This window comes from Cyrtonyx montezumae, unplaced genomic scaffold, assembly GCF_038088225.1.
Source record: "Cyrtonyx montezumae isolate F1298 unplaced genomic scaffold, pur_monq_1.0 scaffold_30, whole genome shotgun sequence".
Classification (NCBI taxonomy): Eukaryota; Metazoa; Chordata; class Aves; order Galliformes; family Odontophoridae; genus Cyrtonyx; species Cyrtonyx montezumae.
In genome coordinates, this window is record NW_027072035.1 from 2,572,343 (window position 1) to 2,585,218 (window position 12,876).

The 12,876-nt window shown below is 39.8% G+C and overlaps 1 protein-coding gene across 1 annotated transcript in view; it reads left to right on the forward strand.

The window, feature by feature from the left end:
* The first annotated feature begins 4,347 nt into the window (after positions 1 to 4,347).
* RFX3 (regulatory factor X3) overlaps positions 4,348 to 12,876 on the forward strand; it is a 120,413-nt gene continuing 111,884 nt past the window's right edge. The window contains exon 1 of the mRNA XM_065744173.1: positions 4,348 to 4,554. The gene's annotated coding sequence lies outside the window, so the exon portion shown is untranslated. The remainder of the gene's footprint in view (positions 4,555 to 12,876) is intronic.

Consider the following 12,876-nt stretch of genomic DNA (forward strand, 5'->3'; position numbering starts at 1 on the left):
CAGATATTAGTCTGTGTCAATTAGTCAAATGGCAAGGACTCCAAAGAAGAAGAAATATCAGCACTGAAAAAGACATACTGTTCACATGAACAAGAAACTGAGATTATGGGCAAGCTAATCCCACATAAACCTATAAAAATCCAACATATTAACAGGCATTCAGACAACTTCTATTACACACAGCTGTACGACACGTATCCAGAGCGCCAAGCCAAGAGAGCACCATGAGGCAGACAAAATGCTCAAGGGTCAGTGAGTGACCTGTTGAGGCTATAAGAAAGCATAATATAGATGTTTAATAGTCTTTTTTACTGGTCAGGTAATAATAACTAATTTACCTAAGCAGAACTGTGTGTTTGTCTGTATACTTAACATGGGTAATCAAAGAAACATGACAAGCAGCCAGACAGCTACATCCTATACTTCTGTACTAAGCTGCCTAATTCTTTATAACAACCAGTCTTATCTTCTTTGCCTTCTCCCCATTGTTGAGTACTCTCTAGAACAAAAAAAGCAGAAGACAACAACTAGACTTCAGAGAATGCAACATGTTTTTTTCTCATATGGTATTTACTTACAGCTGTGAATGCACAAGTTTTATGGGAGTCCTGACAAATTCTTGGAGGAAATTCTCTAAAGATGATAAAAAGACAGATTATGAAGGTTTTAGAAAATCCCTGGGACAATGAGCGACAAAGATAACTAGTGAAATACATGTATGTACTTGTTCTTGCACTTCTTTAGGCACTCACTTCTATGAACTGCAAATACTATATTAGATGCATCCTTGGTCTGTAACAGTTTGAGTGCTCTTACCTACTTTAGTTTTTAGCCTTGCCTTTGTACTATTTCATAAGACACATGGATAATTGTTCTTTACAGTATGGCTGAGAGGAATTGCGGTACTTCTTAGATATGCTACAAATGACAAAATATATTTCTGAAAACCATTTGGAAATGTAAAAAAAAAAAAAAAGCGGATTTAACAAAAGACTTTGTTGTATGAGACACCAGCTGGACTAATCATGACCTTGTAAGAAATAGTCAAGCTCTGTAGTATTCTTCATTTCAGAAAAGCCATGAATCATAGAATCAGAACAGGTTGGTTTGGAATAAAGATCATCTAGTTCCAAGTCCTTGCCCATAGGCAGGATTGCTAAATCAGGTTCCCCACTGTCCCATCCAACTTAGCCCTGACAACCTCCAGCGATGGGACAAACACAGCTTCTCTGGACAGCCTGTGTCAGTGTTTCACAGTGCTTGGAGTGAAAACCTTCCTTCTATTAGCTAATCTAAATCTCAACTCTTTCAGTTTAAAACCACTACAGGTCCTATAAGGAGTGGCTAGCTCAGGATACTGTTGGTATGGGTTGCAAGAACACACTGCTGACTTGCACCAAGCACTACTGTGTCCAAGTCCTGCCCCCCAAAGCTACTCTCAATCTACTATTTTCTCAGGAGATGGGAGGAATCTGAATGTAATTCTGCTGAAGATTAAAAAGAGATGTAATTAAAACTATCAGCAGAAGAAAAAAAATGATAGGAGAAGCATCTCCTCTGTTATCTTCGTCTATGTAAGAGATTTCACTCAACATTCCTTCATACAGAATCAGTTATTTGTAGAAGTGTTTAAGATTTCAGTAAGAAAGCAAAAAGTGGTATTTTTTAAAGTACAGGTGATGTCTGTCTAATCTTGTTTTACTTCACAGTTGAAAAATATTAATTTTTTTGATTACTATTTGTCCGGGTGCAAAGCCATAAAATTATTTTGAGGATTACAGCACATTTTACATCTAAATACAAATTACAATGTTTTAGCACTACAACCACTTTTAATGAATAGATTTTTCATACTTTAATTTGAAAGGCTGTTTAATACTGTCATTAGTTACAGTAGTAGCATGAAATGTTTTAATGTTTCTACTGAATATCTAGAAATATGTAACTGTTGCTAAGAAAAGATGTCATTTCTTCAAATATTAAGATGAGACGTGTACTTTCATAAAGACCAAAAACTCAAATTCTGAAGTCTGAGAACAATCTCTATATATGTATTTGCAATGTTTTGAAGCAGAAGTTCAGTTTCTGTTAGGCTCTGATTGATTAATGCAGACAGCTATGCAAACAAATTTCATAGATGGAAGGGTCAAAACATTGAAGTGATTCAACAATTTCCCAGGAACAAAAGAAGCTATGACCCTCCTTCTGACATAGCAAGTGATTATGTATTTAGAGACTGAGATGTTAATAATTTAAATATTCTGCAAACACATTAACTCAAGGGTAGTGAAAAACGTATATATATTTTTTACATTTATGCCAAGGCTTGACTAGGTTTGATTTGATCTTTCAACAAGGACGGAAACATAAAGTTCTATGATTTAAGAACGCAATCCAACAGCCAAGAGATTTTATCCTTCAACTTTATGACAGGGCACCCTGTTCATCTTGCAAAGCAAATATACATGCAAGCAACAACTTAACACAAGAGAAAGGACAGTATAGTATCAAGTAGTGAAATCCTTGAAATAAAAACTTCCTTTACCAGCACGGATAAGATGAAAGTTGAAAGTTGGTAAAGCACTACCATGGAATTAGTCACGTCCTTCTGGCAACAATTTTATTTATTTAATTTTTGCTGAAGTTACTCAGAGTCCTCTCATTCCTTTATCCTTCACATGAAAAAGAGGAGTCAGTGAAAGCACAAATCCTCAAAGCTTTCAGTGCATTACCAGCTAAATAAAACAACTCACATTTGCTAGATAGATAGGGTGAAATATATCTATTAAAATATAATTTGCCTTCAAATGAACTATATAAAGCGGCACTATCTATTTTTATTACTTTTTAAGTTTGTATCTCAGCGTATCTGACTGATGAGGCTACTGTCATAGGTAAGTGAAGGTAAGCTCTTCAACCAGCCAGTTTCAAAGGTTGAATATCCAAATGGAGTAGTTACTGCTAGAGCATTTCAGGTTAGATTCCCCAGTAGAGGTAGAAAGACTTAATTTCATCTGTTCATCTATTTCATCTGCATCATTTTACTATTCAAGATCGTTCTGCTGTTGTAGACATAAAGATTGAGATCTGACTTCTCTGCTGATTGAGGTTTGGTTTTCACGTGCTTTCAGATTTTCCAGTAATTTTTTTGTAGGCAATCCTTAGAATTATGATGGTTACACAGGGCCTTGAAAATCTTAGTACATATATCCAAAGATTGAAAATACTTCAGTATGTAAGGGCTATTTCAGTCTGTAGGGACAGCTGTAATGGAATAGTTGTAGGGTTTGTGAGAAAAACAGGAGGTAGTTACAAGGACTGCTATGAGAAATGTCAATTGCCAAGCTGTGCCTACATGATAATAAGGGACATTGAAGGGTCTGTTAACAACATGCTTCACATGGCTAACGCAAGCACTGCTGGCCACAGATTGCAGGACCTAGGCAGACACACTTCAACCAGCTAGCCAAGGGCTGCTGACGTGGGGCTACACCAGGGCTACAAAAAAAAACAATGCACTGACCACTTAACGTGATGGAACTGTACATGACCAGAAAAAGGTCTCAAATCTCCATCTCGCACGTCCTTTAAACGCACATCCCAACACAACAGAGGATCGAGTTACTGGCACTGTCTCTCACTCTCGGCTGCCCCTACCCCTCCGGCTGCGCACAGCTCGAGCCCGGGACCGAGACGAGGCGGCTGGACGGAGACCGAGGGCGCCTCAGGTCCTCGGTCCGACTGTGACCCCGCCGGATGGCCGCAACCCGGCGGGCTCGGCCCGCACCATCCTCCCCGCCTCAAGATGGCGGCAGTCGGGCAGCTCCCCCATCGCCGGCAGTGGCTTTTTTTGTTGTTGTTGTTGTGTTTTTTTTCCCCGACGGAGGCGCGGGGCGCCGCGACAGGCGGCCGCAGGGGGAGGCGAGCAGCCGCCGCTGGGCGTAATCTCCTGCCCGCTCCCCCGATAGCGGCTGCCCCTCGGCCGTTAGCGGGCGCGGCACGACCCCCGCGGCGGGCAGCGCGCCGGGGCCGCGCTCCAACCCCCGCCCGCCGGATGTGGCGTCAGACGGACCTGGCGCGGCCACGCCCCGCGCCCGGGTCCTGTGCCGCCGCAGCCTTACCGGCCCGCGAGCTGCGCCGCCAGCACCGCCTGCCTCTAACGGGCGGTCCGCCCGCAGTGGATGAGCAGAGCCGCTGCAGACGGCGGACGGCCCAGCGGTGGCAGCCGGTGGTGCTCAGCCCCGCTCCGTCAGTCAGGGCACGCCCCGCCTCTTCCGGGCCTCTCCGACTGGGCCGCCGCCTCCTCCCTCGCTCGCTCTCCCTTTTGTGAGTTATAGCAACCGTTGCCTTGTGAATCAAGCGCCATAGTCACCGTAGTCCTGGCGACTGTTACCCATCAACAACAACCGCTCCTCTCCTGCTCCTCCTCCTCCTCCTGCTGCTCCTCACCCCCATCCTCACTCCCTTCATCATCGTCACCGACAACAACAACAACAACAGCCGCCTCCAGCAGCAACGACAGCCGGAGCAGCGCAGCAGCCCGCCTCAGCCCAGGTGAGTGCTCCCGCCGGGCGCACGCCGGCCGTCCCTCCGTGCTCCTTCCCCCGGCTTCTGCCTCCCCCTGCCTCTCAGCACCGGGCTAGGGACGCTCCGCCGAGTGACGGCGGGGGAACGCGGGTCTCTTGACCGGCTCCGCCGCCTTCTCCGTCGCCGTCCCTCTCGGCCGGCTCCGCCGCCTTCTCCGTCGCCGTCCCTCTCGGCCGGCCCCGCCGCCTCGGTGTGGGAGCGCGCGCGGCGGGGGGCGGCGGGATGGGGGCATCCGCGGGGCCGAGGGGACCGCGCGGCGGGGCCGGCTGAGCGCGGAGCGGGGATCGGCCGTGCGGGGACGGAGGCGCTGCTGGGACCGCCGGGACAATCGCGTGGATGCGGTGGGTACGCGTCTTCCGTCGCCTCCTGTTAAAGCGGATGGGGTTGGGGGTTGGGGGGGTGGTACGAGGGAATTTTGGGGAACGAGGCTTCGGACCTGAGCTGAGATTGCGTTCTTTAAATTAAAAATAATTAAAAACAAGACAAAAACAACAACAACAACAAAAAAAAAAACCCAACCCCGAAATAAAACCAAAACAACAGTAAAATAAAACCAAAACGAAACACACACGCACACAAAATATGCATCACCTTGGGGGTGGAGGTAGGAGGAAAGAAGCGGCGGAGATGGATCTCGTGGCACAGCGCGGAGCGAGGGGCCTTGTTCTGCTCCGTGTGGCTGCCGGAGGTGCAGGTGTTTGCCAACTTCCATAGCCTCGAGCGAGACTCTTGTGTGTGCGATCGGTCACTCGCCATGCTTTTTTTTTTCTTCTTTTTTTCTTTTTAGCCAAATCTTTTTTTTTTTTTCCCTTTTCATTTTTTTTAATTTATTCATAATTAACGTCCTTTCTGATTTTAGGGCAAACTGCATTTTCTTTGTGTTGTGTTTTCCTGTTTATTCGGTGCCCTCACCAATGCACATAGTTGCAGGCTTTTTTCTTCTTGCAGTCCTTCTGCTAGGGATTATTTTTATTATTACTATACTCTTATGTTGCCAGCATAGTATGGTGTGGTGGTGTGCATGTAGATGTAGTTCATGCACAGTGAGTTACGTTAATGTGGAGAGGATCCTTTTGAGTTTCTTAAAACTGTCCACAATCAAAGAAATCTGAGACATTTTGCTGTCACTTCGAATTTGTGTGCTAAGCAGCAGAGGGAAGAAATTAAAAATGTCTTTGTGATTTGTGATTTTTGTTACTGCAGCTGCATTTCAAGAGGATGCTTGGGAAAGAAAGGAAGAGGCACCTTTTCACCTCACAAGAGGTTGAAGTAAAAATTATACTATTGATGATATTTTTTCTTTTTTTTTAATCCAAAATGCCTATTTTCTTTCTTTCTTTTTTTTTTTTTTGTAGTTGTTTATTAGATGTAAGGGCTTGTATTGCTGGTGGCAGAAAATCATACTTTATATACTTCTATTTATTTATTTTAATTTAATTCTTAGGGTAAAGTATGCTTCTGGTAACTATTTTGGCAATTTAATTATCATTTAACATCTCTGTATCCAGTTGCACTCTCTTCCTTGATGTGTCAAATCACCTTTTGGTATGGCACACTTTTTTTTTCTTGTTTGAAGCGATGACTTACTTAATTCCTTATTGCTTTGTTTAATTAAATCGTTAAGGGAAAGTGTAATCAAAATGATGTTTTTCTTTCATATTATTAAAAATCCTACAATTTTTGCACCTTGTCTACTTGTATATCTTTAGAGGAACTCTGTTTAAAATATAAGGTTTTTTCTTTACTGTTTCAACAAGGATGTGTTGTTCTATCTCATATTGGAACTACCAGTGAATGTGACAGGGTCAATTTTTTCAAAGTGGTCATTAAGTATGAGGCATATTCTGTTTATATTAATACTTCTTAAGGCAAGGTAGATAGCCTTTTTATTTTTTTTAGCATTTCGGGAGCCAAGTGTGTGAATTAAAATAACTTTATTTTGTGTAATTACCAAAGACCTCTATGTTGTCATCATTTTATTCAAGATGAAACAATCAAGCACTAATTTTGCATGTACTGCTGCAAAATAACTTTGAAATACATTAAGAATATTCAGAGTGAGTATCAAGTCAGATATATCTGTATGGAGTCAGGAGGTTATTTTACTACATCAGCTATATGGCAGATTTAAATCGTAATGTAATTGTTGTTACGTTATGCATGTGATTCTTCAGTCACTAAACCATTCCATGCATTTACTGATGTTGAAAAGATGTCAGCTCAGTGCCATGTTTCTCCTGAGTAGCCCTCTTAAACAACCCTGTCCAGGATAGGTAGAGTAGCCCTCTTAAACAACCCTGTCCTTCCTTCCTGGATGTTGAGGAAGACCTTGAAGGACAAGCATCCATACCTGTGGTTTCAAAGGAAAGCACACAGGCTTAGACAAGTTTTATGTTTTGTTTTGTTTTCCTGTGCAAATAGGTATTCAGAAGTTTTTTAAAAGTCGTGTTAAAGTACACAATTTTATGTAAAACCCGAGACTTCTTTTAATATTACTTAGCTACGTTTCTTTAAGCCTTCTGTTTGAAAAACTATTAAAACTATCAAGCAACCGTAATCAACTCACTTAGTATTAGAGACCTGAAAGGTAGAACTGTTGACCCTTTATTCTTTCTGAAACATTTTAGTGGTCATAGGTGATGTCTGATTCCCTAATGCCCTCAGCTGAAAAAATAATTTGTGTTTGTGATGCTAAATGGCATTTGAAAATGAAGTAGCTTGTGATTTTTTCTTTTCATTCATTCGTTTTCATGACTTAGACTGTGTAACTGTGTGCGTAACATTGCTTCAGATTGTTTCAGCATACCCTAATGAGTCTTCATGGATCATAGTCTTTGTTGTGCTGTTAGCTAGCTTACATTGTACAGTGGAGAAACCCTTTCAATGATGCAGTGAAAATAAATGAAATGGGAATTAAAGGTACAGTGCTGTTACAAAGTTTAAAGTCAAGGAGCTTTATTTGATAAGTAGGCTCAGCTTTGCTAGCTCTATCCAGTTTCTCGTTTCCACCTGGTCCGTTGGCTGTGTGGTAGTTTGCTAATCAAAAAACTGTACAAAAATAAATGTTACATTTTAGTTTATTAAACTCTGCATTGAGAAGGAAGACTTAATCTTTTTAGTCTCTTTTTACTTGAAACATAACTAAGTATCTAAAATGAAATAATTTTTCAGTATTGTTGTTCGCTTTGGTGAACTAGCTAGCACTTCTGGTCTTCATGCTTTACTTTCTCTTCATGAAAAGTTTTCTTCTTAAAATATTCTATGCTAATTATATCCAGTCTTCAAAAGCTTACCAGCTGTAGATACTGTTACATGGTAAAACTCTCACTTTTAGAAGCTTATTTTTTTTTAAAGTTTTTACAACAGTTTTCAGTTGAAATGAGGTGTTGTTGTAAATGCATCATAAATACAGAATGAAAAATAAACTTTCAGTGGTACCGTAGTGTTTTTGTAGATGAAGTTTTATTCTTCTTAAATCAAGTTTGTTGCCAAGTAAATACGTTAGAGCAAACTTTTTTTTTAATATAATTAATGAAACAGCTTTTTTTTTTTTTTTCTTTTTTAACTAGGGATCATGAATGACAAATTAACGAGGCTTTTGATCTATATAAACTAATACTGAAGATGTTGCCTTTCTGTTAGCTACACATTTGGCATTATTAATTTTGTATTTCTGGGAACGGTGTTTTTACTTATCCTGCTCACAGATGCAATGTATACTTCATATTTTGGAAATTTAAGGAGTGGTACATACAGTGATTTTAGCTAAATCTAGTTTGCTAGGGACAGATGGCTAGTTTAAACAGGTGTCACTTTCATTCCTTGTGCATTGTGTTGAGACTTCCAGAGGTTCACAAAAGAGCTGCCTAAAGCAGGTGGTGTTTTCTGCTTTTGTGATTAGCAAGATTTACTTTGGTAGGAAATTATTTTCCTAGTCAGTGGATGTGTTTTAATAGTTGACATATTGTATCATTTTGAAGTGCTCCATATAGCACAATCATATGATACTTTTAAAATTATTTTTCATTAAACTTTTAAAGGAGGTGAAGGAGGTGTGGCTATTTGAATTTGATATTTTGTGTTTTGTGACTATGTGAACAAATAGTAATTGTCCTGCTTGCAAGACCAAGAGCAGAAATATAGCTCGATGTAACATTTTGTTTCACTAAATTACTTGTTATTACCTTTGTATCACTTAAAATTTATTATTTTTTTTTCAATAAGAATGACATTTAAAATTCAAGATTAGTTTCAAACTTTTTTGGTCTTAATTCTTGTGTCACAAAAGTAATTTTGCCAGGCTTTTCTTCTTATTGTTGTTGTTATTATTATTATTTAACAATTGTAATTCTGTTAGAAAAGATTTTAATAAAATAGATTCTTTCTTTTCTAACACTTAGGCAGGTTTTTATTATTAGTTTACTTGGAGCTCCTTCTTCTTTTCTTTCTTTATTTACAAACTGTGTTTTGTGTAACAGTGACTAGCATTTATTCAGTTATTTTCATTATAGTACATGCACCAGAGGGTGCTGTGCTATTTGAAATATAAAAAGAAAAAAAAAATTTTTTTTTTTTTTATTCACTGAAATACAGTGATACTTGATTGTAATAGTAAACTTGCAGATTTTTTTTTCCTACATTTTTTTCCTAAGTACTGTGGTATAGCAAGCTCTTAATACTAGACTTTTGCTTTGTAGGACTAACACTTAGTCTAAATCTACTACAATGGCTTGGGTTAGAAGAAACCTTAAGATCATCTAGTCCAACAACCTGCTACCACCCACCAGCTCAGGCTGCCCACTGCCCTGTCCAACCCGGCCTTGAATGCCTCTAGGGGTTGGGCATCCACAGCTTCTCAGGGTAACTTGTGCCAGTGTTTTATCACCTTCTGAGTAAAAAATGCCTTCCTAACAAATAAACCTATACCTCACCTCTTTAGTTTAAAACCATTCCCCCTTGTTCTATCACTATCGGTGTAAAAAGTTGCCTTGCTTATGTCCAGGTAGATGACTTGATTAGACCTTCCTTTGTCCACTGATGCTGTCACTCCTTGATATGTTACCATCCTGGTCTGCCACAGTCTGCCTTTGGTGAACCTGTGCTTGTTGTCTCAGAAAACCTTTTCTTGCATGTAAATTAACATATCTTCTGAGAGGATGAGTTCCATGATCTTCCCTGGCGCAGAGATGTGGCTCACTGGCCTGTAAATCCCTGGGTTTTCATTTCTCCCTTTATTGAAAATGAGAGTGACATTTCCCTTTTTCCAGTTACTGGGAACTTCACCTGATAGTGATGACTTTTCAAATATGAATGAGAGTGGCTTGGCAACCACATCAGCAAGCTCTTTCAAGTCTGTGGGATGCATGCCATTGGCCTCATTGGACCTCATTTATCAGAGTGGGTAGACGGTTGCCCTTTCTCTTCTGACCAATGAACCTGTAGAATCTCTTCATATTTTTCACCTCCCTTGTCACTTTCAGTTCCATTTGTGCCTTGGCCTTCCTGATACCAACTCTGTATGTCTGAATGGCATCCCTGTAGTCCTCCCAAGCCATGACTTCCTGCTTCCTCTGCCTGTGCATTTTCTTTTTATCCCTCAGCTTGACCATCAGGCCTTTAGTAAGCCATTCTGGTTTCCTGCCTCCTCTGCATGATCTCTGATGCTGGGAGGTTGAGAACTTTTGTGTTCTTAAAGACGAGCCAGCTCTGTTCCATTCCTATGTCCCAAAGGACAGTTTTGCAGGGGATCAATGCAGTTTTTCCCTAAACAGCTAGAATTGTGCTGTCCTGAAGTTCAGGGTCCTGACTTTGCTCTTTTCCAGGCCCATATTTCTTGAGTTCATGGACTTGGCAAGAGTGTGGTCACAACACCCCAGTCTGCCTTCAATCTCAGCCTGTTTTATTATCTCCTCTGCACTGGTGGGCATCAGGTCCAGTAATGCTTCACCTCTTGTTGATTTTTTTCTGGTACCTAGACCAGGAAGTTATCCTGAATTAACTCCAGGAGTCTCCTGGGTAGTTTGTAGCCTGCTGTTTATTTTCCAGCATGTTTCTGGGTGGTTGAAATCCCCCATCAAGATGAAAGCCTGAGAATGTGTTGCTTCTTGTAGCTGAAGAAAGAAGGCCTTGACAACAGCTCCCCTTGATCATTAAGCCACCAGATGTCCTTTATTGGTCTGGTCCCTAATTTCAACCTGTAAGTTCTCAACCTGGTTGTACCTGTTTCTCAGAAGCACCTGTGTGCAATCTATGCATCTCTTAACATAGAGAGCAACTCCTGATGCTCCTTCCCTGCCAGTATCTTCTAAAAAAACTCAGCCCTTGAGTGCAGTGTTCCAGTTGTCCAATTTGTCCCGCCATGTTTCTGTGATAGCAATTAGGTCATAATTTTCTAATAGCACTGCATTTTCCATCTCCTCCTGTTTATTTCCCGTGGTGTGTGCATTGCTTTAGGGGCACTTCAGATGGGCTTTCTGTTGCAATGCCTTCTTGGTGGAGCTCTCCTGAATTCCTCTGGGACAAATCTGAGGACTTTCCCCCACTGATTCCTAAAGGAACAGTGTTAGATTTTTGTTTGTTTTCATTTGTTTGCTTTTTTTTTTTTTTTTCTTTAAAGGAATATGTTGCTTTATGTAGTTTTTTTTATTTCACTCTCACTGAAACTTTCCATGGATAAAAAAGATGTTAAAGCTAATTTGTTTCTTTCGGAACTGTAGAAGGGACAGGAGAGTTAATTGATCAGTCACTAATTCTAGAAGAAAAGAACAGTAAAAAAGCGGTATACGTTAGAGAACCACTGCTTTTTATTTCAAAAATTGAATATGAAACTAATGAATTAGAATTTCATTGTTGTACATTCTGTAATTTAATAATGTTTATTATTTTTCTGTATACACAAAGACAAATAAAGCAGGGCTTTTTTATGTATGTGGATAAATAATGCTATGTTGTTCAATGTAATTTGACTTTGGAAGCATTTAAAAAGCTGCAAGCTGGAGATGGGATAGTACATCTTAAGTCGCTTGCTTTTGTACAGTACTTTCAATTGTTTTTTTTCTGTAAGATGTTTATCTTTGGTCCCCTACCTTTAGAATTAGTTCCCCAAAACTGAGAGATAATGGGTGGAATACATTGTAAACGGAATGTAACAAATGAGATTTCTGTGTTATAGTACATTTTTTAATGAGAGTTGGAGGTTTAAATTCTAGTAATTCAGAGTTCCTCTGTAAATTTCCTATATACTTTTAATATTTCTTTGTTTCAATTCTTACATTTGCATCCATAACAATGCTATGTGGACATCAAAGATTGTATTGTATATTATTCACTAAATACAGTGTAGTGTACTTGTACCATTTTATGACTTGTATTCCTTGGTTAGGTAAAGGAAGGAAATATCTGACAGTATTTTTAAAGGTTGTTTCATCCCCAGGTAAACTCACTACATTGGGTAGCTCAGCTTTGTTTGATCTCTGAGAAAAGACATAGGGTGACCATTGTGTAATACATGTAGCCTTTGTGATAGTGTAGCGTTATTTCTTCAGTTTTTGCTTGTTATTCTTATTGAAATATCTTATTTCAAATAAGTTTTTAAGCACTTTAAGGTAAGAACCATGTCTTCACTGTTATTCAGGTTTTGGATGCTGTCACTACATGTAATAAATAACCGGGAGCTATGTTTATTGTTCATCTGCCAAGTAAATGATATTTCTGCTTTGTTACTTCACTGTAATTAATGAAGGTTTTCTCTTATATACCACCTCAGGGACGTTTTCTAAGCACTTAAATAGTGGATATTTAAGTTAGCGATGCAACATTGCTCAACAGAAATGGTAATGAGCAAATTTATAAGAGGTGCAAGATGTCATTTTGCAGGTATTCTACATCAGATAAGACCTGCTATCTTCTTTTTGTGTTAACTCTACTTTCCTTTAGAAAGGATTGAAACAATGAAATACAATTCCGAGCCATAACTATTTACTTTGTATGAAGGTTGTGGGTAACTATATTATGTTTCTGTGGAACTAAAATTTTAAAATACATTTGTAACTCATATGAGCTAGTTCACATCTGCTGAATTTTCTATGTAGTTATATGTATATTTCTATGTAGTTTTAGTCTGAGTAGTTCTAGTTTTGGTCTGATTATTTTTTTTCTTGATGTGTCTATATTTTCATGAAGAAGGGAGAGGAGTTATGTGGATTTATAGCTCTGTTAGTCTGACAGTGATATTGGATGTTCACAGACTGTATGAAGGTTTTAGTTCTTAGTGGGCTAGATGACCAGGAC